Source organism: Rhinichthys klamathensis, unplaced genomic scaffold (genome assembly GCF_029890125.1).
Source record: "Rhinichthys klamathensis goyatoka isolate OS25496 unplaced genomic scaffold, OSU_Roscu_1.1 h1tg000042l_1, whole genome shotgun sequence".
Taxonomy (NCBI): domain Eukaryota; kingdom Metazoa; phylum Chordata; class Actinopteri; order Cypriniformes; family Leuciscidae; genus Rhinichthys; species Rhinichthys klamathensis.
Window position 1 is genome coordinate 921774 of NW_026606589.1, and position 27931 is coordinate 949704.

At 39.3% G+C, this 27931-nt stretch overlaps 1 long non-coding RNA gene across 1 annotated transcript; it reads left to right on the forward strand.

Moving 5' to 3' along the window:
* The first annotated feature begins 2237 nt into the window (after positions 1 to 2237).
* LOC130082258 (uncharacterized) lies at positions 2238 to 27429 on the forward strand. Its single transcript, XR_008806751.1, has 3 exons — positions 2238 to 2397; positions 2887 to 2946; positions 27187 to 27429. It is a non-coding gene; the product is annotated as an uncharacterized LOC130082258 (long non-coding RNA).
* The last annotated feature ends 502 nt before the right edge of the window (positions 27430 to 27931 follow it).

Genomic DNA, 27931 nt, shown 5'->3' on the forward strand with positions numbered 1-27931 from the left:
TATTTTCTTCCATGAAGGAGTATTCAATTATTCCCAATAGTCCATTATCTTAATTTCATAGCTTTTCTCTTGGTTGCGTTGCTTCCAGTAGCGTATGTTTATGTTAGAGCTTTTATCCAATCATATTTCTGCCATCATGTATTGCCAGGGTCAAAGAAATCTGCCTTGAGGCCTTCATGATCAATAGTGTGGGCGCCTGTATCTTATAATAATAATAATAATAATAATAATTCATTACATTTATATAGCGCTTTTCTCTGCACTCAAAGCACTTTACATAGAAGGGGGAATCTCCACAACCACCACCAATGTGCACCCATCCACCTGGATGATGTGACGGCAGCCATAGTGCGCCAGAACGCCCACCACACACCATTCTTTCATAACTTATGAAGTTATGTCTTTTATAACTTTTCGGCCGGCCAGTTTCGATCCCTTAAGAAGCCTATGGAGGAGTGATCCAGCTCTCAGATTTAATCAAAAATATCTTAATTTGTGTTCCGAAGATGAACGAAAGTCTTACGGGGTTGGAACAACATGAGGGTGAGTAATTACTGACAGAATTTTCATTTTTGGGTGAACTAACCCTTTAAATGGCATTTCTGTGAATGTTCATAGCGCTTAAGGCGAGACACAGGCAAAAACATCGATTTTTCATGCAGTGATCAGTTTTGAGATTTTGGGCTAGTTTACTCCTTCAATATGTGTTCTTTCAAGCTGCTATAAAGAAAACGTTGAAAATAAATCATTAAAAAAAATCATTCCTGGCCTGATTTATGTGATATTTTAATTAAAAAAAAATATGGCGAAAATCGATTTTTTAAAGGGACATTGTGTAGGAATTTCTCCCATCTAGCGGTGAAATTGTTTTTTGCATTCAAACGAATAGGCTCTATGCACGATCGCTTCCATGTTTTGTCTCAGCCCGCCCAGTTACATCCGGTGCTGCGTCGCAAGCCGTTTTTGCATTAGGTGGAGATAATGGCAAATTACACTCGCTGTTTACAAGAACTTCCAGCAGTTAACGTGAATGATGTTAACAATATTGTGAGACAGTTAGCTGTCACACATAAGAGTAAGAAAGAGAAGGGCATTAAATTATATATTTCGAGCTACATCGACAACTTTGAGGGTGAGTAATCTCTCATATCATGTGAAATCCGACTAGCGAATCAGTTTCTAAAATTGTTGTCTCGTTTCTGAGAAAAAGATTTTTATTAAAGTTTGGCCGGTAGTACACTTCGCTATAGAACTCGCTATGCGGAGGTAAAGACACTGGCTGATATTCTACCGGAAATACGTCAGCAGCGTTCGTGCATAGAGCCTATTGTGCTCTCCAGCGCCTCGCTTTTTCAAATGCGTGTTGCATCTATGGTAGCCGTACCAAAGAGCTATGACAGGATGTCTTCTAATAGCACTTCGTCGAGTTTTCCTTCGGGTGAACAGGTTGCAAGAACAATCATATGTTCTATTAAAATATATTCTTATCGAATTTCTAGGTTACAAAAAGTAAACTTACAAACCTTGTTTTTAGCGCCTTCTCTACATAGCTGCTATTCATCAAAGAGCCTGTTTAACTTTTAACTATAAATGTTCTACTGTCTATATAATAAAGTACACAACCAAGCAATGAAAAAAGCTTGTAATTAAGACTGTAACATTGACTTACCTGTCGAGAAGAAAGCAGGACTTCAGCGTCTCTTGAAATCTTTCTCCTGCATTAACATTAGCTCTTTCCTTTGATTTCCTAGGTAATAAGCATATATCCTGAAATCCCGCTGAACTTTTTTTTTCATCTTGTGTGTAAACAAAACGAAAAAATAATTTTGCACCTGGCTTTATCATATGTTCAGATCTATCTACCTAAATGCAAAATCGTGCATATTTAATGAGATAATGCATAATTTGCATAATTAAACATCCAAATTTCAAAAACTTGTAATACATTTTTTTTTATATACTGTGTAAGTAATCAACTGAGGAAGTTTCATGGTGATATCTATTATTTAAAAATTTTACCCTATTCACCTGTAGTGTCTCGCCTTAAATTAACATTAATGTCTCTTACACGAATTCCATTTAAAAAGAATGTTTATAAATCGTCATTATCAACTGAATAAATATTCTGCTTCATAATTTGTAATAAAAGCAGCAGCACTTATCTCTCCCTTGCAATTGTGAGGGTTTTCGCGGACTTTTATTGTGAAAACCGCCAGAAGGAAATGTGTGTGACACGATGAATGAAGACGGAAGCGGGAAGTGTGTAGTACGATAATGGAGGATACACGTGCCGTTCTGCCGTCTCTGCCGAAACATTCCTATTGGTTTGATTTCTGGATGTTTCTGGTGTTTGATGTATTTTTTTTCTTAATCATGTACTTCGTCATTCCCTGAGTGGTGAGATTCATATCGTAACTTTTTTTTCCTACAAACTTAAAGTTAACAGTCACGTGATCATAACAAGACTCACCAGCAGTATGGTGTGTGTGTGTGTAACTTATGTATTAATATTTACAGCTTTATTTAATATATACTAAATGCATAAAAACCTTCGCTGGTGTATAGCCTATAAACTTAATTTTGTACACAATTTCATATTCCCGATCATTGTACCACATTGTACCTGCTATTTACACAGTGTATGACGCATACAAAGCTGAAATAATATAAAGCTTTATAATATATTTTACTGATGTATAAAGTTTAAATACTTTTAAAAGTTAATGTCCAGCCCATAATCATACCCACATCAAAATACTTTGTTTTCATGACAATTAACGTTACATTTCAAGCGTTAAGCTGTGTGTGACAATTTTTATGGTTGAGATTATATACGGTTGCGTGATTTCTAGATGTGGTTTTATACTGTATTTCTCTGTTTTTCAGCGGTAGACCTGTTCACCTCTGGTCCAGCTCAGCAGGAGAGCCTGAATCACTGCTAAAATGGTCAGTATGGTTGATTTCAAACATCACTTTTGTGTGAGTGGTAATCTTATACTGCAGTGAGTCATTTTATACTAAAATTAGTTCAGACTAGTGTTGTCAGATACCAATTATGACTTCGATATGATACCTAAATAAAATCTCAATACTACTACTGAACCGATACCACGACAAAAAACAGAAACAGGAAAAGTAATTGAATAATGTGACCCACATGGAACTTATATTCATTCTTTTATTTACTAATAAAAATAAATAAATAACTGAAATTTCTCACTTATTCAGCATGTGCCTGTCCTGTTTTTGAGCATTTGTTCCTCCACTTGAGCATTTCTTCCAAATAGTAGGGAGGTTAAGTGACTTTTGACTTCAAGTCATGATGCAAAGGTCCCCTTTGGTATGGAAGTACCTTAGGGCCATAGAAATAAATTTATCCTAAGACACAAGTGAGATCATGTTTTGTATCTTATATACGCACATTTTTAAAAAAATTTAGCTATAATGACAAATTTGGTATCAACGGGTACATTTTTGTGGTCAAGGAGTCCAATAAAATAGGTTCCAAGACTAAAAAACAATAATGTTGTCCTTAACATGACAATTGGAGGTGAAGTATGCAATTTTTTATTAAAAAACGCATGCCAAACACACAGTCCATTCTAGCCTGGGAAAACCCAGACAACTTCCGGCAAATTTAGATTTGCTCTGAAAGTTAGTCTGGCAAAGAGCTCATTCAAGCCCATTTCAGTGTGTCACAGCTCTGGAGCCCTGGAAGGCGGTCGACTGGTATCAGACAGGTGTAAACCTGGGAGTAATCTCTAAACTGATAGTGGTTTCGACAGACGCCTCCAATTCGGGCTGGGGCGCCATCTGTGAGGGCAGACCGACTTTTGGCCTGTGGTCAAGCCAAGAAAAGAGCTTGCACATAAACTGTCTAGAGATGAAGGCGGTCGAGAACGCCTTGCGGTTCTTCCTTCCCCTTCTAAAGGGCCACCATGTCCTTGTCCGCACGGACAACATGTCGGTGGTTTCCTACATAAATCGCCAGGGCAGTCTGAGATCACGGAACCTTCGTGCACTGGCAGAACGCATCCTTGTATGGGTTCAGCGCCCATCACTGGCCAAGCCCATCACTGGCGACTGGGCCGCCCATCACTGGCCCAGCCGCCCTCTCTATGCTTTCCCTCCGATCATGCTGTTACCACAGGTAATCAAGCCTATAAGGGAGAACGGTTCCTGTGTACTTCTAGTAGCTCCGTTCTGGCCGAACCAAGTTTGGTTTCCGGAGCTGATGCAGCTTCAGAGCTTGCCTCCGTGGCCTGTCCCGTTGAGGAGAGATCTCCTCTCACAGTCCGGGGATACAATTTGGCACCCACGACCCGAGCTTTGGGCTCTGCATGTGTGGGCCATCAACGGGTACCCGTCAGTCTCCCCGACGGAGTGTTAAACACGATTACGCAAGCTAGAGCGCCCTCTACTAGACGGCTTTATGCTTCCAAGTGGTCAGTGTTCTCAGGTCGGTGCTCAGCTCGCAACCTGGATCCACAAGATTGTGGGGTGTCGGAGGTTCTCTCCTTCCTACAGGAGCTCTTGGATAAGGATAGATCCCCATCCATGCTCAAGGTATATGTGGAGGCTATTGCTGCGTTTGTCAAACATTCGCATGGCCAGTCACTGGGTAGGAACAACCTTGTAGTCCGCTTCCTCAGGGGAGCTAGAAGGATGAACCCTCCTCGCCCCCCCCCCCCTCGGACCTTTCCTTGGTCCTGGAGGCCATGAAGGGTGCCCCTTTCGAACCTCTACAGTCTGTGGACCTTAAGTATCTCTCATTGAAAACCGCCTTTCTGGTGGCTATCGCCTCAGTCAAGCTGGTGGGTGACTTACACGCACTTTCTGTTAGGGCGTCGTGCCTTGAGTTTGGGCCTAACGACTCCAAGGTCATCCTCAAACCAAGACATGATTATGTCCCCAAAGTACTTGCCACTCCTTTCAGAGCACAAGTCTCTGTGGATCTGACAGCGAGTCTGACATTCTCTCGTCACAGGCGATTTTTGAGATTCGCCTTCGACGGCCAGGCATATCAATACACAGTCCTACCGTTCGGCCTGTCCCTGGCATCCTGTATATTATGATGTGCATGGACGCGGCTCTCGCGCCCCTGAAACTTCAGGGCATGCGAGCTTTGAACTATTTGGACGATTGACTGATTCTAGCTCGATCTCATTCAGAGCTCATAGAACACAGGACCATATTACTCGAACACCTCAAGAATCTTGGTCTCACAGTCAATTGGGCGAAGAGCTCGCTGTCCCCCAGCCAGGAAATATCCTTTCTGGGCACAGAGCTGAACTCACTGTCAATGACAGCGCGACTATCGCCAGAGCGCATACTGAACATTGCGGCACTATAGTCCCGCTCAAGAGATTTCAGAAAATGCTGGGCCTCATGGCCTCATCATCATCATCAGTACTCCAGCTGGGTCTGCTTCGCATGCGCCCACTGCAGTGGTGGCTGAAAGCACGAGTGCCGTCTCGAGCTTGGGCCTCCGATCTGTTTCGCCTCAGGGTCAATCAGAAATGCGTCGCAGCTCTGAAACCTTGGAAGGCGACCGACTGGTACTGGTACCACCGCCTCTTCAATCTGACATTCTCTCTTCGGATCTGACAGCGAGTCTGACGTGAATCTCCTTTGCCTGGTTAGGGCCCTTAGAATTTACGTGGAACGTTCGGCTGCTTTCAGACGGTCAGGACAGCTATTTGTTTCGTTTGGTGGCTGATCTAAAGGTCTAGCTGCCTCGAAACATAGCCTTTCCAGGTGGATAGTGGACGCTATCTCACTGGCTTATACATCTAAGAGCCTTCGTTGCCCTCTGGGCGTCAGAGCTCATTCCACTAGAGCCATGACTCTTCGTGGGCCTGGTCCAGTGGGATTTCCCTTCACGATATCTGTATGGCGGCAGGCTGGGCCTCTCTGTCTACATTTATAGGGTTCTATAACCTGGAAGTTCCCGCGCTCCAAGCTAGACTGTTGTCAGTTTAGTTTCAGGGCTCCAGACTGCGACCAAATGGTCGCATTTTGCGACTAAAATTTGAGAGTGTGCGACTGAATTTTACATCCAGTCGCACATGTGCGACCAGTAAATTTGCCTCACGTTAAACGCATGGTTAAGCGTGGAAGGGGCGCGTCAATGAATCCGGAATGAGTGAGCGTGACAAGAATAGAGAGCGTGCGTGTCTGTGGGAAGGAGACGGAGACAAATATCACAAGCTGCTATGTGCGTCTGAGCAATGAGCGATCTATCGACTCGTTACCAAGCAGCGAATGCAAACAAAATGAAAGTGGAACGAAAATACGCTACTCATGTAGGCCTATGCTTCACGGACCGTTAATTATTCCGGACCAATAATAGACAGAGCAGCGCATAGCCTTTCTTATGTATATCAATGGAGCGCAGCGCCCCGAACCATTGACAGTAAAGTAAAGACCCGAACTTAGCAGTCGCGGGCCGATCTCGCTCACGCGACACTGTTACTAGGAGATCCAGTGAAGAAATCCATGGAATTCGCCTCAGAATTAATAACATCATTGCTACGAGATCCAGTGAGAAACATTCCGATTCGTGATACTATTACTATACTGTGATACCGATACTGATACTATAATATCATATATAAATGCTTTTTTTAAAAAAAAAATTTATGTGATGACCAACACATTTTTTGTTCATCCTTCAAAGATTGTCCTAAAACTAAAAATTTTAAGATGTTGGATAACTCTTATTTAAACACTTATTTAAAAAAAACAAAAAACATTGTAAACAGTAGGATGTTTATTGGCTATGTTCACTCCTTAATATAATTTTTTTCACTCCTTTTGTTTTTTAATTAATATTAGGACATTATGAATGATAATAATAACAAAAGTTAATTTCATCTACACCCTAAATTAAGCTTAGTGATTTATTGTCAGCCCCAGTGCTACCAACAATATCTGTACGTTAAGTCGCTTTATTATTAAATAATTTGTCAGTATTACAGTTATTTTGGGGGAAATTTGAATAATTGCACTGCAAGCTGATTTAAGGTGTGCCCCTAAATTTTCTGCTTGTGCTCCTAAAATTTTCAGTCAGGGGCAACAGCGCTCCTAGTAAAAAAAGTTAGTCTGGAGCCCTGAGTTTATCCGCTCAGTTCTGCCGGACTCGGTTCCGCGGACTACAAAGTTTTCAGTTCAGGCAGGCTATTGCCTCCCCTGACTGTTATACCGTGTTAAGCACCCTCTGCATTTAAGGTAACCACGTTTACCTTATATAATTTTTATTAAGCCCATTCCCAATGTCGGCTTTTTATATCCCCATATCATATGAACTCAGGGCACTCGCCCTTGGGTCAGTGTTGTGGTAGATTTAGCACGCACGGCGTTTTAAATTGGATTCCCGTAGCGTAAGCTAGCTTACGCAACACGAGAGTACTCTCGTAAGAGAACGTCACGTTACTAACGAGCAGTGCCTCGATAGGTTGCAGCAGTTGCCGCATAGCATCCAATAGGCGCGCGAGCTGCCTCGCCTAGGTCTGCTAGCTGCAGTAAGTGTGTTTTAAATTAATACAAATTATAAGGATAATTTTTGGCTTCAGTATTCTCGAGAAAAGAGGTTTTCCCTCTAAGGTTTTTTTTTCCATAGTCAACTAGCTAGCTATTTATTAGTTATCTAACATTAAAAACATTTTTCTATTTAATGAGAAAGTCATACGAACCTCAAAGTGTTAACCTGTCACCTCTGACCTTCAACAGCTGTCACAGCTCCTGGTGCAGATGGGATGTGTTGTTGCAGGAACTGATATGCTATAGGCTACTCCTGACTGGTCGAAATCTCATGCTACTTAGGACAAATGTAATGTACAGAAGTAGCTGGACTGCTTAGATACAAAATTAAAGTTTTTGAACGAAAAGATAAGTAAAGTCACTCTGATGACAATTTGTATGTGAAATGTGCATATTTACCCCCAATTGTCATGGTATGGGGAAAATTATTATTTTTTTAAACTTGAAACCAATTTTATTGGATTCCTTGACCCCAAAAATGTACACTTTGACACCAAATTTGTCATTATAGCGATAACAGAAGCAAAGATATGGGCTCTAGAGTATTTTCGGCGCATTGGCGGCCATTTTTATAAAAACATGTTTATTTCTGATACAAAGTGTGATCTCACTCGTGTCTTAGGATAAATGTATTTGTATGACCCTAAGGTACTTCCATACCAAAGGAGACCTTTGCATCATGACTTGAAGTCAAAGGCCTATTTTTTGGGCTTAAGGCGAGACACGGCAGGCAAAAACATCGTTTTTTTTTTCATCGGTCAATTTTGAGATTTTGGGCTATTTGTCTTCAATAACATGTCTTCTTTCAGACTTGTGCTGAAAAAAAGTCCAAAATACACATTTAGGTCTTTATTTTACTACACTTTGTCTGTTTGCGTGTGTAGATTTCACATAAATTCATCAAAAGTTGGCGTTCTAAATCATCCCTCTGCTCCGCGATCGCGATCTGCACCCTGTCATCACACACCGTTAGAAAGCTCTCTCTCTCCTTTGCAACGCTATCTGATCCAAATATGGTCATTTCCTGTTTATCAGCAACCAATCTTGAAAGTAAAACCGGTGATTTAACTCGAAATGCGCATCTCATTGGCTTATGCCAATTTCTGACAACGTGATTCGTTCAGAATCATCACGTGACGCGCTCTGACATTATATACATGCATCACATAATACTATACTTTACACGCTATATATACAAAACAATTACATTACACAACACATTTCAGTTTTTGTATAATATACAAATCTGTAATTGTGGGATCCTAAAGTGGTTGTGAGTTCCTCAGGCAGAAACATATTCACCTGTGTGATGGACTGTTGATGTGTTGTTTTGATGTGTTGAAGTGTTGTTTTGGATGTTATGATCAGTGATGGATGAAGCAATGATGAGTTTTGGATGTTAAACAGTGTGATACATTGATTTTACTTGGACCTAAAGCATATTTTGTCTGTAATTCATGGCTTTCAATAGAAATTAGTGGAATTTTGCCATACAAATCTTTAAAGGCCGTTTTCTCAAAATGAGTTTTTTCTCACACTCCTAGTGACGATTTTCCACTTCAGTAGCACCTACATACACCAAACTTTACAGTCCTATTCCTAACTATATTCTGAAGGTTTGTTCAGAGGGATTTGTTGATATATCATTTTTGGCCTGATTTATATGACATTTTATGCCTAAAAATAGGGCGGAAATCAATTTTTTAAGACTATTGGCAGTATTTTCTGATTTACAGGGTAACAAAAGGAGATATTCATAATCCCCTCTGAAAATGTCTTTTTATTGAATATATCAACAAAATGCAAAAATAATTTTGAACCTTGTTTTTTTCATCTTCAAAAAACGTCACTTCAAAATATAGGCAAATTAGCGCATATTTAATTAGATATAGCCTGATTAGCATATTTAAACAAAAAATTACAAAAAACTTGCAATACATTTTTTTCTCCAATTCATGTGAGTAATCAACTGGTAAAGTTTCATGGTGATATCTGTAAGTTAAAATTTTTAGCCTATTCACCTGTAGTGTCTCGCCTTAAAGGAGAACTCCGGCGCAAAATGAACCTTTGGTCTAATTACACATTGTTACCTAGTCAACCGTTATCTGAGATTTGTTTTCATGATTATCGAATGTATATAGTTTTATCTCTAAAAACAGTTTAGCCTATAAAGCTAGTATAACGCTAGTATATTGGGCATAGTGTAATGACAAATAAAAATCGCTTGTTAATACCACTAACAAGGCTGAAAATAGACCCACACTAACACGGTAGCATAATGAGGGTCCCTACCTTCAAACCGAAGCATTGAGAACTTTGTAAGTGTACAGACAGTTTAATAAGAAGATATTTTAAACATACAGTCAACTTCGCGTATACAGGCAGAAGCCATCTTTGAAATACAGCCTTGACCAGTCGATCTACGAACGCCGATCCAAGTGCGCTGGTGAGATGTGAACGAGCTATAAGTTGTGATAAGGTGAGCGCGAACAGCAGGCTTGGATCGGCGTTCGTAGATCGACTGGTAAAGGCTTTATTTCAAAGATGGCTCCTGTCTGTATACGCGAAGTTGACTGTATGTTTAAAATATCTTCTTATTAAACTGTCTGTACACTTACAAAGTTCTCAATGCTTCGGTTTGAAGGTAGGGACCCTCATTATGCTAGCGTGTTAGTGTGGGTCTATTTTCAGCCTTGTTAGTGGTATTAACAAGCGATTTTTATTTGTCATTACACTATGCCCAATATACTAGCGTTATACTAGCTTTATAGGCTAAACTGTTTTTAGAGATAAAACTATATACATTCGATAATCATGAAAACAAATCTCAGATAACGGTTGACTAGGTAACAATGTGTAATTAGACCAAAGGTTCATTTTGCGCCGGAGTTCTCCTTTAACCTCCCTACTAAAAAAAAAAAAAGAAGAAAAAAAAAAAAATCACATGCCAGTGCGACCACACAGGTCAATGTTGAGCAACTACTAGTCTGTGATACAGCCGAGCCTACAGGTATGCCTATAGATCTTTGCTACATTGGCAACTTAGCTAAAAGGATAAAGCCAAATTAAACTGTTATTATTGACCTCAATTGCCCTCTCACAAAATATTTCACATTTTCTCATTTGACTTATATTTGAAGGCATGAGCTAAGGGTGGGAAATATGGTCATATATGTCATGATATAGTTATTTATGTTATTTTATTTTATCTTTGTTATTAATAATAAGATCAAAGATGCACGTAACAAACAATAGGACAAATACAATAAGCAAAGACGCAAATTAAATCAACAGTGCTTTAAGTTTTTCAGGTACCATAGGTCTATTTAACAGCAGCATTCAAAGCATCAGCCAAAATTATTAAATCAAAAGAAAAGCAAGTGATTTTTCTCTTTTTCTTTTGTTGTTTGATTAACATTATAGATACAGACAGTAGCGGGAACAGTTTATTAGGCTGCTGTCACTTTAAAGGTACAATATGTAGGATTTTTCGCCACCAGGGGTCGCTAACCTCTTACAATAACAAAGGCGTATATCGATGACGCAGAGCATTAAGCGGAATTATGGATCTTGTCGTCAAGCTGATGGATCTTTTATGGATGAGTGAATACTTTGATGTTTTTAACATGACTGTGGTATGAAGCAGGGCGCGATTGCTAATGAGAGACGTATAACGTTACCAGCGTCACACGCAACGCGAGTCCCGCGGATGTAAAGGAATAAGGGCATTTCATTCTACCGAACTACACGCAAGTCCTGAATTAACACTCCCACAGGTCAGTTTATTAGACGAATTAAACTTGAGGTAATGCAGCGCTGTTTCACTTGTTCTAACAGTTACACTATCTATCACACTAAACGGCATTTGGGTGTGTTGAATGTACATTTGATTTGCTCATGCAACACACGCGTCTCTGTCAAGTCGAAGTTAGTCGGGGACGTGGCTCTTGGCATCTCGAAAGATGTTGATCTTCGTTTTTTTTGTCTCAAAGTCTGCTTGCCATGGTCCATAATGTTTGAACAAAACAACAGCGTGAGCGTCCTGCTAAGCATAACCCAGTTGTCCACGTCTGTCGCCATGGTTACTATGGCAGTAAGAGCGGAAACCGAGGGTAACGCGGATATGCCGCCATTGACTGGCGACTCCTCACCCCTGCTCACACGTCCCGTTTCCTTGGTTAACCCTCTGGGGTCGGCGGTATCGCCGGCGATACCAGCTCACTTTTTTTCTTATAAGTGCAAAAGAGACTCAAAATACTCTGCTGATTTTGATCTTACATATAAGTGTTATACATCATTCGATCCTGTTAAGTGTTATACATCATTCGATCCTGTTAAGTGTCTGTGTATACTCACAATAAAAACAAAGTGTTCTGCTTTTTGTCAAATAAAGAAAAATAAACATGATGCGCGTTCTGCCTTCTCTCTGTCAGTGAAGTCCATTCTGAAACGCGTCCGAAAACTGAACTGTAACTAAGTAAATACTTGTCACAGAGACACGAGAGATTTCTCTTTATGAAGCTGAAATTCTCTTCTTTAAAATGAAGTAATTTATATAAAAAATGCTGTTTCATGCATAGTGAGTTTTTTACACTGTTAAAGAGTTGGATTCCCATGCTAAACATGGACAAAGTTTCAAAAATGAAGTTGTAAGTTTGATGGAGTAATTCTGTTCCAAAAATACTCCTTCCGGTTTGTCACAAGTTTCGAAAAGTTTTTTTCGAATACGGGCGTGTGTGACGTCAGAGTCGCCGGAATTTCCTTATACGGGTCTTAAGGGCACTTCTCCCGGAAGGGCGCGCGCGCATCTGTAGCCTAGTGCGTGCGAGAGTACACCTATGCCCATCCGAGTGCTGGGCTCGGCTGCGCTGCAATTAAAAAAATGGCACCAAAAAAGTGTGTTTTTGGTTGCCAGGGCAAGACAACACTGCACAAATTTCCAAAGAACCCAGCGTTAAGGGACCTGTGGATGGATTTTGTTTTTCCAGAGCAGCAACGGAGTTGTGCAAGTGTTTTTGTTTGTTCCCTTCATTTCGACGGTAATAGTTTTATAAACAAGGCCCAGTTCAACGCCGGATTTGCAGATCGCCTAATACTTAAAGATGGAGCAGTCCCAACAATAAAGGTTCACGGTCGTGCGTTGGAACCGCAGGCGGTGAGTAAAACTGCTTCAAATGTCTGTGAGTTGTTAACTATCGGCGTGTAAGCACAGCAAGTAAACAACATGATCACATACAGTTAATGTATCTATGGAGCATGCGATGTATGGTGTGTGTTTAAATACATTTGTTTAGCTGGCCACTGTAGGTGTCAGTTTGTTTATTGTAAAAATAAATCATGTCCTCATAAACCACGAGTCTGTCTGTTTACAACACACAAATGTTGTAAAACTCGCGCATGACATGGTGTTCTAAAAACACTGCGCTCAAGTTCAAATCATTTCTATTTTTAAAAAAACGCTCGAGACCTTATGTTTTTCACCCATTTCACTGCCCATCTCACGTTTTTGTGAGCAAAAACGCGTTCTGTATGAACGAGCCCTTAGTATTGTTTAGATCCTTGTTCTGCATGGGATTACTATCTGATTGTTAGCCATGGTTTATTTTCGGATGTCACTCACAGCTTCCAGACGCTCTCAACGCAAAAGCTTTGCGCGCTCGTGTCGTGATTATTTAGCTCCGCCCACACGGCACGCCTCCACCCGCTCGGGTTTTTCCGGAAAGACTCGGGACAGCCTATCTTTCTTTTATAAATATAATAAAACTAAAGACTTTTTGGAGATATGAAGGATGCAATACTACTCTATAGGTACTCAAGATTAACATGAGATTGAGTGAAACTGAGTGTTTCACCCCCCCTTTAATAATAATCCTGGAAAAAATTACCTCAGAAGTGCAGGTAGTTTCATTTTGAGGAGCAACGGATCCAGCTGAGGAATAGGTACATTCTTTATTTTCAAGTGCTTTGTTCTAATCGCGATATGAAATAGTGTCTGTAAACAAAAAGACTGTTTGAATATGAATCGCATTTTGGTGTGTGAATGAATCAACAGCTTTTACCTAACTATATTCCAATACTGAGATGAGTAAAAATCGACTGAAATATGTTGAAATAAAATATTTTTGTATAAGCAACGTATTAAACTGCAAATTAACATTTATATGCCCTAATCATAAAAACGATATGTTACATATGAAAGACAAGATGTCGTTTTTACTGTAAAATACTGCCACATCAAATAAGCTTGTTTGCTAAGATGTTATTATAGTGTTTGTTCGATTGTAGTCTATATTCAAACTAATTAATCCGCAACTGTGAAATATGTATGATAAAATGTATACTTTAGTTTATACAAAGAAAGATTACATTTGAAATATAGTTAAAATTTTAATTGTTGTTGTAATTGTAACCTTTTTATTAAAATAGCAAAAATATATGTACATATAAATAAATCTTAGGTAAATCTTAATAGCTCAATATAAGCCTCCTCTTTAAATTATTTGAATTGTGTTTTATTAGTGACACATTTGGGATATATTCCCAAACTTTCTGTAAATACAGTATGAGTATTAACTGAAAGAACTGTGAACCAATTTTGTATTATATAGGCCTATATATATATATATATATATATATATATATATATATATATATATATATATATATATATTGTCATTGCATTCTTGTGGCTCAGTGACACACCTGAATGAAAGGCTCATTAGTATGCAGCCCCATTATGCGCTCATTATGCGGGCCCATTGTCTTCTCAGGTGTGAATCACAGCAGGTCACACCCCTGCGCATATTGCCTTTCCAAACAAAAAGTGTCATTTTTAAATTTAAACCAATCTATTGTTTTATGTGAATGATTAGGGAGGATGATTTTCAGATCATTTTGAAGAAAAAACTCTAGGCGACAACATCCATTAGTCAAAAGTCTTGTGGACACATATTTAGTATGTGTTTTGTGGCCTTATTTCAGAAACTTTAAGTTTTAGTTTTTTCAATAACCACGCATAAACAATATTCTCTCAAAAATACAAACATGTGCATACATGTTGTTCACATGTTATGGTAGCCCTGTTTGTGCTAAATAGAGTGTAATTACACCTTTGCCAGTAATTTGTTTATAAGCAACTGAAAAAAGCACAAATGTCAGAGTATGTCAACATCTCAAGGACCCCAAAAACACCTTAGAACCCAGAGGGTTAATATCGCAATTTTCTCACGATTTACAAATAGTTGGAAACATTGGGGATATTGTAAGTAATCAACTAAACAAAATTGGCCTAGTGTTTTTTGGATATTTTACTGCAAAAATCCTACATATTGTACCTTTAATGCACGGGTCATATTGACACAGATCCGATTTTCTCCCAACTGTTTGCATTCAATTAAAGGAATAGTTCACCCCAAGATGAAAATTAGCCCATGATTTACTCACCCCGAAGCCATCCTAGGTGTATATGACATTCTTCTTTCAGACGAATACAATCGGAGTTATATTAAAAATGTCCTTGCTCTTCCAAGCTTTATAATGGCCGTTTGTGTTTTGAAGTCCATAAAAGTGCACGGCTCCGAGGGGTCAATAAAGGCCTTCTGAAGCGAAGCCATGCGTTTGTGTAAGGAAAACTAGTGTTGGTCGGTATGACCAAAAATCCATATCACGGTATTTTTCAAAATTATACCGGTTTCACGGTATATGACGGTATTTATTTTTTTCCAAGCATGACTGGATGTTAACCACATTTTCTACTGATTGAGAGAGGAAATACTGCAGTAGATTGACTTAGAATGCCCTTACAATATTGTAATAAAACATTGTGAATTATTTGGGTTTAGTTGCCGTGTTTCATCGCGTTGCTCCAGGAAGAGCACGTCCACAACATGCATCATTCTTAATCGCACGTAACTTAGTTCAATTTCACTTGTGCATTCACGTCATTTTGTGCAGATATAATTTGTAGTATTGTTTATTTTGTATATATCTGATTAATCTCATTCAGGATGCGTTTCTTCGAGTTATATAACGCGCTAGCAAAGTGCTCCAGTTTACCAGTGTTCATTCAGCGCGCAGCTCAAACAGCAATGCGCGACAAATAATAACTATGATTGGGACTATCATATTACATAACATGAGAACACTATTTTATTAAATCGTTTTGAATTCATTGGGTTTAGTTGCCGTGTTTCAGAGTGTTGTTCCAGGAAGAGCAGAAGTACACATGCTGACAAGCATGCATCTGAGGCTGCGTTGGTGACGCGTTGTATTAGTCGTTATATTTGATTATTAAATAAGTAATTTAATTAAATGATCAATCACATCGAAACATTTTACAATCCTACTAGCCCTTTACTTAGATTAAAAACCCTTCTCATTCATTTGGTGAGGAACAAAGTGTTTTGAGCAGCATTTGCAGACCCTGTCATGCTGTTGGCCATATGGCACTGCAGCACACTCATATTGTAGTCTAAAAGGCACACTGTGGAATTTTTGGCCACTAGGATGCGCTCGACCTGTAATTTTCACGTCTAGTGCCCCTAGAGGCCACAAGCGCCGCAGCATTGTCGCAAAAGTCAACAAACAGTCAACCGGTCAACCTCCCGTGTCTTTATGTGTGTGCAGACGGCATTTGATTTGTATGTTGGAGAAAGTTAATCGATTCACTACTGACCAAAATAATAATATAAATATAAGATTAATAATATAAATCCTATTAAGAAAACAAATTGAATAAAAGTAGAAAACAATGTCTGATCAGGTAAGTCGCATTGACAAGGGTTGCCCAATCCTGCTCCTGCCGATCGTCTGTCCTGCACAGTTCATCTCCAACCCTAATCAAACACACCTGAAGCAAACAATTAACGTCTTTAGGATCTCTTTGCAATGGGTTGGAGATGAAATCGAGTAGTCGGGAAATCGTGTAACAAAACTGATATAACTCACTAAATATTTCCGTTATTTGTAGTCTTCAGTTTGTTTTTCCTTTTACACAAATACAAACATATATGAGCTGAAAGAAAAAAAAAAAACATTTACATTTGTATACGGCAGTATGTTGTGACTTATATCAGTTTTGTTACACGAATTTGCAGTAAATATTACATTATATATACACTTTTATGCCGATGTTTATTTTAAACTCTCCCTTTTTCTTTTTTTGGTCTCCTCTGACAAAATCTTTGCTTTCTTCGCTTTCTTCCGAGTAGCTGTTGATTCAGCCATGACGACAACATACAGATGCCGGCAATCAAACGCGAGTTGAGCTCTCACGTTAGAATTTGAGGAAGTTGGGGTGGTGGGGGAAGTGACGTATGCCGTAAAGCGGTCGAATTTTGTAGTTCTTTTTGTGCTCGGGTTCCTACCCGAAACCCGAAGTTACATAGTGCTGGTAAAAGCGATACAGACACCTTCAGGCTTCGGCAGACGTGTCATTCAACCTATTGTAAGTCGATGTACCATCTCAATGGGTTTCGGTAATATATTATAAAGGTTGAAAAGTTCCACAGTGTGCCTTTAAGGCTAACGATTAATCGATTAATTAATCGTTAATTTAAACGACGATCGGTCATGGGAATTTGTGAAAATTGACATCCCTAGTCATGATTGAATATTGTACAAAAAATCCACACTAGTATTAATACAGGTTTGCAAGGCTTTACAAAGAGGTGCCAGCAGGAGGCACTTTAGGAGTGGCAGAAACGGCGGTTTCCCTGATAACGGCTGTACACAAAGCAGCACAGTGCTCAGAAATGCTGATTCATCAGGAAAGATTCAATTGAAATAACATTGAAACCTTTCTAAAGACCGTCAGTTTACTTCAGATACAATCATATAAAAACACCCGCACCGCGTTTTGACTTTGAAACGTGCAGTGCTCATGTTTATTCAACGATGTCAATGGCAACCACAAATAGATTTTCCAAAAGGCTGTGTTGATATTGTGGACCAATGTATGGGAAACACTGTAATATAATTTGACAGCTATCACTTATAGTTTAACCTATCCATCTTCACCGTCACGCTTAGTAAAGGCTGATTTATACTTCTGCGTCGGACCTACGCCGGAGCCTCTACCCTATAGACTACGTGCTGGTTTTCATTTACTTCTGCGTCGTTGTCCGCATTGACGCGCAATTACACATGCAGAGGGAGCATGTGAAACCCGGGGAGCGGTTCTAGCAGACCAATCACAGTGCTTGCGTCCGCGTAGAATTGACGCGTTGTTACATTTTTGGAGAAGTGCATGTCAGGGTACGCCGAAGGGTACGCGCGCTACACACAGCCTACGACGTAGCTACGGCGTGAGTTCGACGCAGAAGTATAAATTGGGCTTAACACATACAGCTGTGCATCACCACAGTGAAAAGGGACCTTCAAACGGTGTCGCGCCGCGTTCTGAACGTTGTTAAAGCCGACATACAGATTAATATCATAACAAAAATAAACACCGGTATTCTTTATGAACTGGTATACCGCCCAGCACTTGAAAATACCCATATTTAAAACTTTATAAACTATAAATACTGGCTTCCGACATACGGGCGTACGCATCGATTTACGGTGGAAGACTAACCCCTGACCCGACGCACAACTTAATGACGAACGCGGAAGCTCAGAGGAAAGAGTACAACAAAACAACGGTCGCGAATTAGAAATTTTGAAGAGAAATGTCGGAGGATTTCTATATAATAGAAGAGGAGCTTCAGTTTGTTGTTGCACAGCCCTATTTGTTTAAACCGCGAGAGGAGCCTAAGCTTACGATACTCCTACATCGTAAGTCATACATGCGTTAAGGGTTACTCTTGTGATGCAAGTTGACTTGCGTAGTATACGTACAGTCATCTGGCGGAAGCTAGTTATTTTAGATTATAAAGTTATAAATATGGGTATTTTTCTTACAAAAACCCATGGCTTCTCTTCAGAAGGCCTTTATTAACCCCCCGGTGCCATGTGTAGCACTTTTATGATGGACTTTTATGGACCATTCACTGTCATTATAAAGCTTGAAAGAGCCAGGACATTTAAAAAAAAAAAAAAAAAAAAAATTGTATTCGTCTTAAATAAGAATGTCATATACACTTGAGGGTAAATAAATCATGGGCTAATTTTAATTTTTGGGTGAACTTAACTATCCCTTTAAGTTATACCGATTGTGTATTTATTTGAATAATCGCCAAGACGGGCTTTTTTATATAATTGTAGCCTGTGTCCCAATGTGAAGGCTGCATCCTTCGAAGGCCGCGGACTTCGAAGGATGCAGCCTATCCGTCCTTCGAAGGACGCACCATGTAGCCTTCGTGGGATTTCCTAATTGCGCAACCAGGTGTTCCCGATTACCGCTCCAGGCGCCAAGCAACAGTGCGAGAGTACAGCTGCCATCCTGATCATTCATTTGATAAAATTGAGTAAACAGCTATGGAGCCAGAATTGGCTATTGTCATTTTTTTGTTTTATATTTTACTGGAGGACATGGGAGCAGGGGCGTAGCCAGAATTTTATTTTTGGGGGGTCCCGTCTTTAAATGAGGGGGCAACATATATATATTTTATATACAGGTCTATTCTGGGGTGCGGTGACGCGGTGGCGACATGTAGCGGTGGTGACATGTAAGGGTGGCGCTGCCAATAAAGCACCTAAAAGCTGTCACAAAGAACCGGCAAAAGTATGATTATGAATATGTAAAATATAGCAAGGAGATATTGTAATTGTTTATTAATAAACAAGTGTTTTCTTTGTCGGCTAAGATGAAGTTGACGATGCTGACTCGCGATCTTCAGTAGGCTAGCCTAGTGAACGTGCCAGAGAGAAATGCACATTTCATAAGGATTACATAAGCAGAGAGCAGTCTGTAGTCTGTTTTCTTTCGTTTTGAATTGTTCTGTTTAAAAGTAGACATGTGAGGCAAGTAGGCTACCTTATATGCTGAGTTTCGGTTAATTTATGTGACGAGCTCCAGTTCACGCGGCGGCGCCTCCGTTTCTTATCTATCGTCTGCTATATTTACTTCTTATTTATTAAATCCAGGCAATTGGTTGATGAAACATTGATTAAAATTAAGATACAATTAATACAAAACGAAATTCAGGTTAAAAAAAGGTTTTGTGCTTTCTGTTTGATGTCTCTGTGACAGTTTTAAAGCATCTTTTGCCGCTTTCAGAGTGGTCATGTCCGTAACGGAGGCCTCGTTTACACTGCAGGTCTTGATGCCCAATTCTGATTTGTTGCCTATATCCGATTTTTTATACCGTCCGTTTCTTTAAATTGTGACCCATATCCGAGTCATGTGTTTACACTTGACTGAAACATCGCGCATGTTTAAAGGGTTCTTCTTGCTCAGATGGACGAACGCGCAGCGAGATCTCAGGACAGGTGGGAACATACAACACGATCTCATAAAAGTGAGTATCTATAGCACAAATTGTATTTCTCATGCCATTTACACGCCAAAAATAGTTTTTGCTTGCATATGATACGCACTGTAAACGTTAAACGCCATAAAGTGCGTATCATGCACGCAAAAACTATTTTTGGCATAAATGCCACGTGAAAAAAAAATCGTGCAATAAACGCACTTTCATGAGATCGTGGCAGGCTTTAACGAGGAGCAGTGGGTCCGAAATTTTAGGATGAGCAAGCCAACCTTTGATATGTTGTGTCAATGTGTGTCCACATTCCTCTCCTACGACGGCACTGTTTCGTCGGGCCATCCGTCCATCCGCAGATGCGCGTCGGGGTTTCTCTCGTCATTAAACCGCAGAGACGCAGCCTAATGCCTCGGAAAATCCGATCTGCCTGTTTACTTGACTGTCGCATTGGCACATATCCGATTTACATCTGATTTATTATATGAACGAGGCCTGAAACCGATCTCGAAATATCCGAATGCATGCGTTTTTTTCCTATTCACTGTCATAGAACACATCCGATCTGTGTCGCATACGAGTAAAAAATCAGAATTGGGTCACATTTCACTGACAGTGTAAACGAGGCCTGAGAACACGTTTTTTCCTCATAAATGCGGACACGAAAAATAAAATAAAATAAAATGAATATTTTATGTACTGTGGAGTCTGAGAGCCAACCCTTATTCATCCGGTGGGTATTAGCCTAGCCTATTACTTTGGTTTGCGCAGTGTAATTCACATAATCACTAAAAAAATATTTTGCCTCCTAAAGTCTTTTTTTTTTTTCTTTTTTTTTTTAAGCAATCAGAAAACTGAGGGGACCGGACATGTAAATTAGTAACAATTTGTTAATATTGTGACAATAGACCTACATTTTGTTACTTTAATTTTCAAAATAACCAGTGGGGGAATGTAAGGAACTTCATACTGCGTTAAGTATTCATGTACAAATGTGAAGTAGCCTACTTTTTCCCTCACAGGACAGCAACACTACGCACTGTTACATTAAACTACACAAAAGTATATAGTTTAAATGTAGCCTATCAACCTTGCAAACACTCAGATACCATTACAAAAATAAACAATGTCCAGAGCCATGAATTTTATTTTATTTACACATTTAAAGCATAAAATAATAAAAAATGATGAATAATAAAGAAATATACAGAAATTTATTTTTTCGTTTTCGCGTTTCCACATGACAAATGAAGCCACGCAATGGTGACGAATGAGTTAAGATGAATACGAAAAAAAAACGTGTGGCTTTTAACTCTGGTTTCTCTAGCTATTTGAGTAAATAAAAACAGAATATTTTTACATTTAAATGTTAATTTGCCGTCCACCATCGAACTCTCCGCTGCCCTTTTTAAAAAAAATAAAAATGCTGTCGTCACCAGCGCAATGACTTATGGGGTAGGATAGGCCGCTTAGGATCCATTTATGTATCCTCTCTTTCACGGGGAAACGAAGGGTGCATTTGCTGTCGCTTTTGAATCAGGGTAGCCTTCGTCGCGCCGCAATGACGCAACCGGCCTTCGAATACGGCCTTCGGAGGACGCAGAATTGAATTGGGACAGCCTTCATCGCCCTGCGATGACGCAATCGGCCTTCAAATGCGACCTTCGGAGGGTGCAGCCTTTGAATTGGGACGTCCTTCGTCGCGCCGCTGTGACGCAATCGGCCTTCAAATACGGCCAAGCGGCCTTCAAATACAGCCTTCGGAGGATGCAGCCTTCACATTGGGACACAGCTTGTGTGTATTTGACTGTTCAAGTGAAATAAGTCATGAAACAGATCTGAATTTGAGATTGAATGCTGTCTGACAGGCAGCTTTCTGTGTGCGCGCTTTGGGTGTGTGATAACGTGCAAAGACTACATTAGGTTCTTTTTCGAGGCTTATTGCGCTTAACTCTTTTTAACATCAAGCTCGTCCCGCAGTTAATATTTTCATTCATGCATGTTTCTTTATCGCTCTTAACAAAATCGATAACTTTAAAGGGTCATGAAACCCCCCTCTTTCAGCTCAAGTCTAGCTCACAATCTTTTTGAAAAATGCAACTTAAATGGCTGTGAGAAGGGGTGTGGTATGGCCATCACTGTCATCGCCAGTATCCCATGCATATCGACTGTCACTAAAAGCAGTGGTAAAATGTGAGGAAATGCTAGATTTTTTTTATAGCTGGCAAAGTTAAAGTCTTATGAAATACGACTTTATTATTGTCCTTTCAAAAGTAACTGAATGCCCTGCAATATTAGCCTACAGTAATCGTAATTCTATTGAGAACATATTAATGTAGGCTACATGTATAATTATAATGTCATTATAAAATATATAGTTGTTTATAGACACTATAAATGCATATATTTGAAAATTATTAATTTTCCGCTTAAAAAGAACGTTCCGTGCATAGCCTAGTTCTTCGCGCCCCCTGAACCCCCATAATAAAGATGGCTCTGTGGAGGTGGATGACTTCTCATTTTAGACACACACACACACACACACCTCTGAAGGGATAGAAAAGTCCTCGGGACTTGGTACCGCATCACTCGCAAGACGCAACCTGCATTGGTTGTCAACAAGGCGAAGTCCACAATTCTCGAAGCTCTCTCGAGAAAAATGTTTGCGGCACACACATTTAGATGTGTCTGTGGTTGATGGAAAACCAACCGCCCGGAGCCAGAGTCTAGCCCGGGCAGCATCGCGGGGAAACATATTCAACCCAATTGGACTTTTGCACCACGAAAACAAACACTTGCGTGCGTCCCATGATTGCCTCTCTCATCTACTACGCGATATCACAGTTTGACATGTCTGTCATTGGAAAGATCCACGTGGTGTCATGAATAATTAAGAGACGGTGTCTTCTCATAGGATATGAAAACTCAGTCTCATTAATAATTATAAGACACCGATGAGTCATCAACGCACTCACAGTGTACTGCCACGTCACAGCCTGTGATGAAGATTTTAAACCCGGAAGACAAAAAAGCGGAAAAAAAAATTAAACCATTTTAACCCTACTATTAAATCTAACTGATGCTAACATTGTCTTCAATGGCGTTCAACACACATACCTCTGTAAAAATCTCAGAAAATTTGGTTTGAGGTTTCATGACCCTTTAAGCAGTCCTGCGCTATGTGGATATATAAAGTTTGGCATGGCCAGTGTGCCTGCTGGGAGTGGAAGCAGAGTGCTGCACACACTGCCCTGCTGTTGCACTTCAACTCAACTCTTGAAATATGGCTTATATTTAAACGCTGTCATTCACAAAGTACCTGTACTAGTAAAATGAGGAATCGTACTGTTTAGGGTATTGTGATACCTTTCTAGTACCAATATATCATGCAACACTAGTTCAGACTAGCTGACTGGTCATATTCACTCATATTAAGTCCATCAGCACAAGTGTCCAAAAATTTGTATTCTGGTGGTTTCACTGTATTTTTTGCTTTGTATGACAGAGCCTTTATAAAGAGTTAAAGTGGCTTATTTTACTATCAGGAGTGAATATAAAAAACAGTGTAAATGTCAAATGAAGGCCTTGATGACTTGTTTAGAGTGCATCAGTCAGGTTCCAGAAGTAAAAACTCCATGCAGTTTCCCCATAGGGAAAATGATTTTTAACAATAACATAAACCTTTAAAGACAGCCTTACTGTGAGCTACAAGATTTGTTATCAATAGTATTTGCTTCTGTTGAAGCCATCAGCCCGCATTATTTCAACCAGACATGGGGACTTGTGACTTGGTGACTTGGACTCGAGTCGCTATTTTTATGACTTGTGACTTGACTTGACATAAAATGAAATACTTGAGACTTGACTCGGACTTGGAAGTTAAAGACTCGGGACTTGACTTGAGACACGATGACTTGAATGACTTGAGTGTTAATCACATCATGTTTTCAGTTTGAATATAAAATATATATTATAAAACATTTTTTTTTTAAAAGTTGATCCAGCTGGAGCGCAGGCTGAGAATAGCGTTGTCATGACTGGATCACGACACTATCATCAGTCATGCCCTCTCGTACCTTACGCACATCACGCCCACTTAGACATCACATCAAAATGTCAGCCGGAGGGGTACCGAGGGTCATCGCTTTCGGCTTCAAGAATTATTCACAAGATGGCAAAAGACGAACAGCGCTTTGCAAGACATGCAACATTAACATTGCGGACAGCCAAACGACAACCTCCAATTCCGTCCGTCATTTGAAGAGCCATTCTGCCCAGTAAGTGCTTGTCAATTTGTTAATGTTATATGGTTAGTTGGTAGTTAGCTAATGTAATAATAGCTAAAGTAGCCATTAACCCTTTCACAAGTAAGTTTAAACTATTCTAACTGATTTTTTTTAGGCGACCGTTATTTAGAACCTGTCACTCACTTTAATGTTTCCATGGTGACGCGTCATTGCTTGTCACGTGACACAGCGCAACCACAACACAGTGCTGAATGAATGATGATCTGCTTTTGTCATTTTTCCTGTTTTATTCAAAATGTTCACAAATGTATTAGCTATAACATGAAACACTGATATTCCGATTGTCAAATATGTGGAAGTGGATGTGTTTTGTTGTTTAAACACCTGTATAACGATCGCGTTAGTTGAGCTGCCCTGGCTAGTCTGAGTCAAGAGTCAAGCTGCCCTGAGTCAAGTCACCTTATTATTGTAATTTTACAATAATAAGGTGACTTGACTTGGACTTGACTTGGACTTGACTTGACCTACTACAGGACTTGACTTGAATTGACTTGACATAGCCTGTGACTTGACTTGCCCAGGAAAAAAATACTTGGGACTTACTTGAGACTTGAAGGTTAAGACTTGAGACTTACTTGAGACTTGCACATGTGTGACTTGGTCCCATCTCTGATTTCAACTATTTTAAAATAGTGTTTAACAGCAGAATTTGTGGTGAAAAATTACATTAACAATGATGCTGTACAATAAATTCCACCAATCAGAGAGTCAAAACAAGCAAAACGTGCCAAAAGATCTGGTTCACTCCCATGAAGCACCGCAAAATGACATTTCGAGTCGGCCTCCCTGTGATATATGTGCATATTTTACAATAAACTTGATCTACTTACGCACCGCTCGTCTCCTGTCTTTCTCTCCTGCTGCAGACCTACAACCTAATTGAATTTCTTTTAATTTATTCCTAATTTAATTGAATTTGATTAATTGTGGCAATAGTCTGTTAACATTGGCTCAATCAGAAATATGTTGAGCCAATGGAAAACATTTGTTTACCAAACCGTGTTGTTGGTCCAATTAAATGTTTTAAATTGTTGTAGCAAGTATAATTTCTGTTCTCAATACACTTCATGACCATCTTGAAACTTGGCGTGACGTTGATTCTTCTCTTGGGAATGATGTTTGTTTTGGTCATCAGCACCGACTGATTCGGCTCCGTTCGCCCTCCCTCGCATCTGCGTTTGAATTATCCATACCAACGGTTTTCCTCAGGTGCATGTTGTGCATGCATAAACAGATAAAGAAACAAAGCACTACTCATTTAATTTCTATCTTTGTTCTGTTGTATTTATCTATGCTTGTAATTTGATTATTATTTTCTATGCAGATGCAATTCCTACAAAACCAGGAATGTGTTTTTTTTTTTTTTGCAATGTCAGTTTTTTTTCCAGTATCGTGCAGCCCTAATAAATATTATTAATTAAATGACAATGCATAGTGTAGTCTACATTCACACATTTAAGGTGCAGTCTGTAAGAATGACAGCTAGTGGTCGAAATAGGTACTGTAGTCCAAATTCAAAATATCGAAGATTGTTATTGTATCGAAGATCAGCTTCACAGGAGACTCGATCTAAATACTTTAAAGGGTTAGGCCTATTCACCCAAAAATGAATTCTGTCAGTAATTACTCACCCTCATGTTGTTCCAACCCCGTAAGACTCTCGTTCATCTTCAGAACACAAATTAAGATATTTTTGATTAAATCTGAGAGCTGTCTCACTCCTCCATAGGCTTCTATTGTAATTGAAACTTGCCGGCCCAGAAAGTAGATAAAAACATCGTTAAAATAGTCCAAGTGCAACCATAAGTTTGTCAAGTGACGAGAATACTTTTTGTGCGCAAAAAAACCCAAAATAACGACTTAAGTCAACTATTAGTTTTCTTCAATGTGGGCCTCAGTGTGAGTTCGTAGTGTTACAGCGCAGTGCTACATCAGAACATAGGCTCACATGCTGGCCAATAGTGAGAAAACGTTCTGATGTAGCGCTGTGCTGTTACACATTTTCCGAAGATGAACGAAAGTCTTGCGGGGTTGGAACAACATGAGGGTGAGTAATTACTGACAGAATTTTCATTTTTGGGTGAACTAACCCTTTAAATCCTTAATTTTAAAATATGCTGTGCTATATCCAGTTGCCCACTGTGTCATTCATATAGTTTTCACTGTGTGCTGTATGTAAAATAAGCGTTACCTTGTCTTTATTTGAACAAATTTGATTACCAGTGCGCACGAAATTACCAGATTACTGAGTCCCCTGTTACAGTGTTAACTTCCTTTTTATTCACATTCATATATTTTTTTAAACAATTACTTTATTTGTTAAAAAAACTGTAATAGGATTGCAGATTCAAGAAGTTCAATCTAAAGTATAAGCATGTTTATTTTAAAGATTTGTTTTCTAATTTATTAAATATTGATTAAAAAATAAATATAAAGTATATATAAAAATATCGGCCATCGGCCACCCTTCTCTAAGATATCGGCATCGGCCATCAAAAAAACAATATCTGTTGACCACTAGTTTTAGTATGCTCTCGTTCATAGATATTTTTTATATGGATACCAAGGCTTTTTAGGTTGGGTAGAATCTGCAATCTCTGACCCAGTTTGTTTGCTGGCTGCAATACGTTGTGTTTCTGGAACTGGAATCCCAGGGTGTCGAAATACTTTTGGGTGAACTGTGCGAGATCACACAGACCAAAACAGAATCAGACATTCCAACACGGAATGCACATTTCAAAGTAAAATAACTGGATCTACAAGTGTTTTTCAGAGGAACGAGTATGCAAACATATGGTATTTTTATGCTTTAGTAGAGTGAAAAAGTTAGATACAGCACCTTTAAGTCTCTACTGTTTTTGCTCTGTAATGCATGGAAGTCGAGTGTGTTTCGTGTTGTATTTAATGTTTCTATCATAGATGCTGCAGCAGTGCTAGTATTGATGTTTTCTCATTCGTTTTGTTTCTGTCAGGACTGGAACGGTAGCGACCGCTGGACTCAGTATCGCCCCGTACTGAAACAAACATTTCCCATTTTACTCACCTGCTTTTCTGCAAACAGATTGAAATGCATTTAAATAACCTAAAATTGTGAGGAATCACTCAAAATGTCAAGATACACATTCATCTGTCTGGATGTTTTATACACATTGGCCTGTAACATATGTGAATATTAGCCATTAGAGTGTGTACATATGTATGTATGTATGCATGTATGTATGTTATGTATGAAATTGAATTAAATTTGTGTTACTTTTAAATGTGTTTGTGTTTACTTTTACTAACAGAGTAAAACTGACCACAGCAACAATATAAGAAACAGTCCTGGACTGGCCAACGGGAGCATCGGAAGAATTCCCAGTGGCCTGGCAACTGATTTGGCCCACTGCCTTGGCCCACTGCCTTTAAAAATAAAAAAAGAACAAAACCGTCTGATCTCTGTCCTGCAAAACCTATTTATGAGCAAACATGAAACATTTCTTTGCACGTGTCTCGCATATATATATTCTAATTATTATTATATATTATTGCCTGCCCAAAGTACTAAAGTGATCATTTCCGAATTCGGCATGAATTATATCATGAATTGGTTAGTCTTGACTGGCAACGCTACAATTCAGCTCACGTCCATTGCCATGCCTCTTGCCCAAGTTTCCACTACTAAAAATATTTAGGTTGAGATTACATGATAATTTTATATTACATGTATGAATTAGC